Raw genomic sequence first — 5,000 nt, forward strand, 5'->3', positions numbered from 1 at the left:
CAAAAATGGAAGACATGTTTTCTTTTCGGTCAGTCCTGAAAATAAATCTTATTCCTATATGTATATAACAGTTGAGCTTCTCTCTTTTCCTTGCTCTACATGAGTTGTATCTAAAATGATAAGGATAAGGATGATAATAAAAATAATATATAAATATACATATCCCGAGTCCTAGAACCCTTGCATGAAGTTGTTCCCTTTTAAGTGGAGACCTAACGGGAATGTCGACGCGATTTTCTCTTTTTTTGCGCCCAATATCTTGTTCTTGGACCAAACGACGAAAAGCGCTTGCCTTTGTGCATTGTCGAATGCGTGCATCGACCTGGACATTACTACGCCCAGAATGTTACGTGTGAGTAAGCGAAATAAATCCATGACATGTCCTTGCAGTTGGCAACACTGACCCAAGAACCATTTAGCCTATTGTATTTAAAATTCGATTATTTTCGTTTCCTCTAGAGCTGGCAGGTTTTCACGAAAGTAAAACGGAGGAAAACAAGAAAGAAAGAAAAAAAAAATGCTTCGTCCTGTTAAACCGAGAGAGGCGAAGGTAAAGGCAGGCCATGCATGCTGGCGTTAGTTTTGATCGAAAATATTTGGCAATATAATCCACTCGAGTTTGTTTATGAATTGCATGGTCTAGTTGTCACCAGTACATATATAGAGAAAGAGAGAGACCATCGTCATTACAATTTCTCTTTTGCTTCTTTCCGAGAAAAGGCTCCGTAGGTAACGCCCCTTAAGTGAAGGAGGGAAAGTCAGCATCAACCGAGGAATGAACACTCGTAACGATCTCGGTTTCTCGTGCAATGTGACCTCGTCAAGTGATCTCACTCTCCATAAAAGGAAACTCGGTGCAACAGTTATCAGCCCCTCGCGTAAGGAGCCACTTAGAGAGAGAGAGAGAGAGAGAGAGAGAGAGAGAGAGAGAGAAAGAAAGAAAGAAAGAAAGAAAGAAAGAAAGAAAGAAAGAAAGAAAGAAAGAAAGAAAGAAAGAAAGAAAGAGAGAGAGAGAGAGAGAGATCGCCTGTGTTGCACTGATCACCTGTGGGATCTAAGGTATGTCATTGGGTGCTCAAGTTACTCACATCTCCGTCTCCTCGCAATGGACGAAACGAGAGGATGGAGAGGGTGAGAGTGTAAGCGGGTGATATCGGTGGCGTCCTAGAATGGCTTGTAATTGAATGGCTATCGGTTTCACGGCAGGAAGGAACAAAGTTTTGTTTTCGCTATTTCATATATTGCTATTTCATGTTTTCATCACCATTATTATCATAAATCCACAAAACTGCACACTGAAATCGTCAGTTCTAACATGCAAACCAGTCACTCCAAAGTCAAAACCATGTTGCAGAGAATAACATTGCGTTGCTCATCCATGGTTGACGTATGAGTTATTATTTGCTGCTTGTAGCTGGAAGCAGAAATGCTTTGTTTACTGTGCTGCAGACGGTGAAAATAGTGTGCAGATAATGTAACAGCTGAAGCATGTTGTAGTGAAACCCTCTTGCATATTTTAAGGTATATGATGAGACCAGTGTTGTGAAAGGTTGTGCAAATGTGAAGGGAATGTAATTGTAATAAGTGTTGTGGTGAGATAGGATGTTTCTTGTGTGTGATGACTAACACCAATCTGAAAGCGTTCCTCCTACAGGAAATTGCATCCCTATCGATATCATAAATGAGCATTTTAAAAGAATGTTTCCTGTAAGATACGATTTTTTATTTTCATTTGAGAATTACAGCGCTATAAAAGTCTTATCGGGTTCAAAGAGCTAATAATTCCTGGCTTATGTGCAGTGCCTCCATGCAGCTGCAACACGAACTGAAACCTGCTGTGCAATTGGCTTATGGATTACTGTCTCTGTGGAAGTGTATGATTGCATATTCCACTTCATTTTGCCATACAAGCGTGTTTCAAATGTAATAGGGTTATGTAATAGGGTTACTGTGTGGTGGATGGTGAATGTAGTGTCAGGTTGATAATGATGTGGTAAAGATTGCCTGCGTTCATAAAAGGCTGTACCGAGTGGAATCGTATGTTTATTGTGTGGTAGATGGTGGTAGATGGTGAAAAACATTCTCTCTCTTTCTCTTTCGCTCTCTTTCTCGGTCTCCCTTTCTCTTGCTCTTTCTCTCTCTCTCTCTCTTTCTCTCTCTCTCTCTAGATTTATGTATATATATATATATATATATATATATATATATATATATATATATATATACATATATATATTTATATATATATGTATATATACATATATATATATATATATATATTTATATATATATATATATATACATATATATACTTTATATTTATATATGTATATACATTATATACATATATATATCTATATAATATATATATACATATATATAGATATACATATCTAAATATATATATACATATACATATATATAATATATACATATATATATAGATAGATGGATAGATAGATAGATAGATATGAAGAGAGTTCATAGCTCCAAATGTAAAAGAACGGTATGAATGAGAGTGAATATCTCAACACACAAGAGATATATTTGACGCGTTTCAACGGAGATCTTTCTCAAAAACACATGTATCTTCATTCTCCCTCCCTTGCCGGGTACACATGTGTGCGTATCTCTCCTTCGTGTGTGCAGGCGAATCAGTTGACGAACTGGAGAGATTGACTTTTATTCTTGATTTTAAAGTAAGATGAAACACCTGGATAGCTCTCGAGAGCATGTCAACATGAAAGGAAAGATTTCCTTTGGTATCTTCACCCACTTTTTCCCCCAAAACTTCGTATAACTGTTGATTAACCAAAATTAACTACTTAATGATGTGTTTATAGGTTAGAATAACCAATGGGTTATTTTGAAATAAAATCGCTGGTCATATAGCGGAGAGACGGAGGGTAAGCACTAAATAAGTTGATAGGAAGTAGAAGGGAAGGGAGAGCGGGAAAGAGGGAAAGAAAGTGCTGCAGGAAGGTGAATTTCGCTTCAACATTCATATCATTACTGCGAACTTGAAATATAATTTACATTCAAAATGTTAAACAAAAAAAAAAAAAAATCCATAGGTTAACGATGCTTTCAATTTGAATCTGTTAGTTATATATAGCATTACTGATGACTAAAGGTACAATAAGTTTCAGAGATTAAAAATGTTATGTTCTGTCTCAGGCCAATTGTACATAAGTTGACCTCTCTTTTCTTTGTTCTAAATGTCTTGTCTGTAAATAATATGGATAAGAATAATATATATATATATATATATATATATATATATATATATATATATATATATATATATATATATATATATATATATATATATATACATACATACATATGCATACATCCTTAGCACCGAAACCCCTGCATGAAGTTGTCAGTCGTTCCTTTGCAAAGGAGAAACCTGAAGGGAATGTCGACGTGATTGTTTTCGCTTTTTTCGCAGCAAATATTTTTTCTTGAACCGATCATGAGCAGCGCCTGGCTTTGTATCTTCTTTCCTCGTGTATGCGTGTATCTACTTGGGAAATACTGTCGAGTTTAAAGTCGCGATATTCCCACTCTGTTAATTATGTATGGAGAGACACAAATACATGTAGATACATACATTATATCTGTTTATCTATCTATCTATGAACAGAGAGCCAGAGAGTAAAGGAAAAAGGAAAAGGTGAAGAGATGAAGAGAGCGGTGAGAAGAGAACAGTCGGTGCCAGGGCGTTGCAGGTCCGCAGTCGCCAAGGACGTTAATCAGGCAATGAGCAAGAGCTGTTGCTGTCAGCTGATCAAGGGTGCAAGCACAGCGACCATGCAAGAGTTCTCGCTGAATTAGAAAAGTGTGGACGGGTTTGAGATATATAGTTTGTCTCCTGGAAATCAATATCTTTGCGCACGCTATGTCCTGTTTCCTTTTTCCGCAGTAGTTTCAGGCAAAATGAAAAGCAGTATTGTATAACAGCAACAAAGAAACTACATTTATAACGAAGCAATCAAATCGCCTCATTCTTCTATTCAATGAATACATTGCTCTTGAAATTCCACTGACATGAAGCTGAATACGGGAAGCCTAGCACCATATATTAAAACCAGTAATCAAATGGATTGGTACAGTCATAAGGATTTACCTAAATATTTGTAGAAATAAATATGGATTTAACAAATCCACCGCATCGAATTAAACATATATTAGCAATCGAATATTCCAAACAGCTTCATAAACAGTGTAGATTAAGGGATCGCTATACATTCCAGCGGTCGCTTGTTATCTAAAGGCCTATGTGCTCGATGGATATTATTTTGTTTTATGAAAATTTCTATCAAGTTTGGCACGTTCATTCAGTTTGCACCTTATGTTGATGGATATAATAGAGCGCAATGAACTGTTCCACTATGGTGAACATGAACACACACGCACACACACACACACACACACACACACACACACACACATAATGCCACCCACCTCTGAAAGCAAGTCCAACGGCTTGTCAGCAGTAGTTTTAGATAGAAACGTTTTTTGCGAAAACATTTTACCCCTTATGTGTTGTCTTTATTTTTTAAAGTAACAATTACTAAAAGACGTAAGAAAGTTGAACCAAGCCATATAAACAAGCTAGTACTGCCAAACTACTAAAATTCGTCTGGTTTACGGAAAGCCATCCAAGATTTGTGACGTTGGTAGACGGTGACGAGAGGTGAGAGCGAGAGCTTGTGTGCTTACAATGCAGATATGTCTGCATCCTTATATGTGCGTGCATGTATAACATGCAGATAGACAACCCAACATGGATTAAAGAAATCTCCCTCCATACATAAAAACATTAAACAAAAAAAAAAAAAAAAATGATAATAATAATAAAAAAAAGAATAAGGTCTTTGAACTTGAAACTTTCAGGGTAAAGCCAAATTATGAATGTCGACTTTAGGTTAGCAAGAAAATGTGGTATGTCATTCCGGCCTACGTTAAGACGTCCTTACGTTTTTCGTTACGTC

The sequence above is a fragment of the Penaeus japonicus genome, unplaced genomic scaffold (assembly GCF_977035675.1).
Source record: "Penaeus japonicus unplaced genomic scaffold, GWHDUDI00000001_assembly GWHDUDI00000007, whole genome shotgun sequence".
Classification (NCBI taxonomy): domain Eukaryota; kingdom Metazoa; phylum Arthropoda; class Malacostraca; order Decapoda; family Penaeidae; genus Penaeus; species Penaeus japonicus.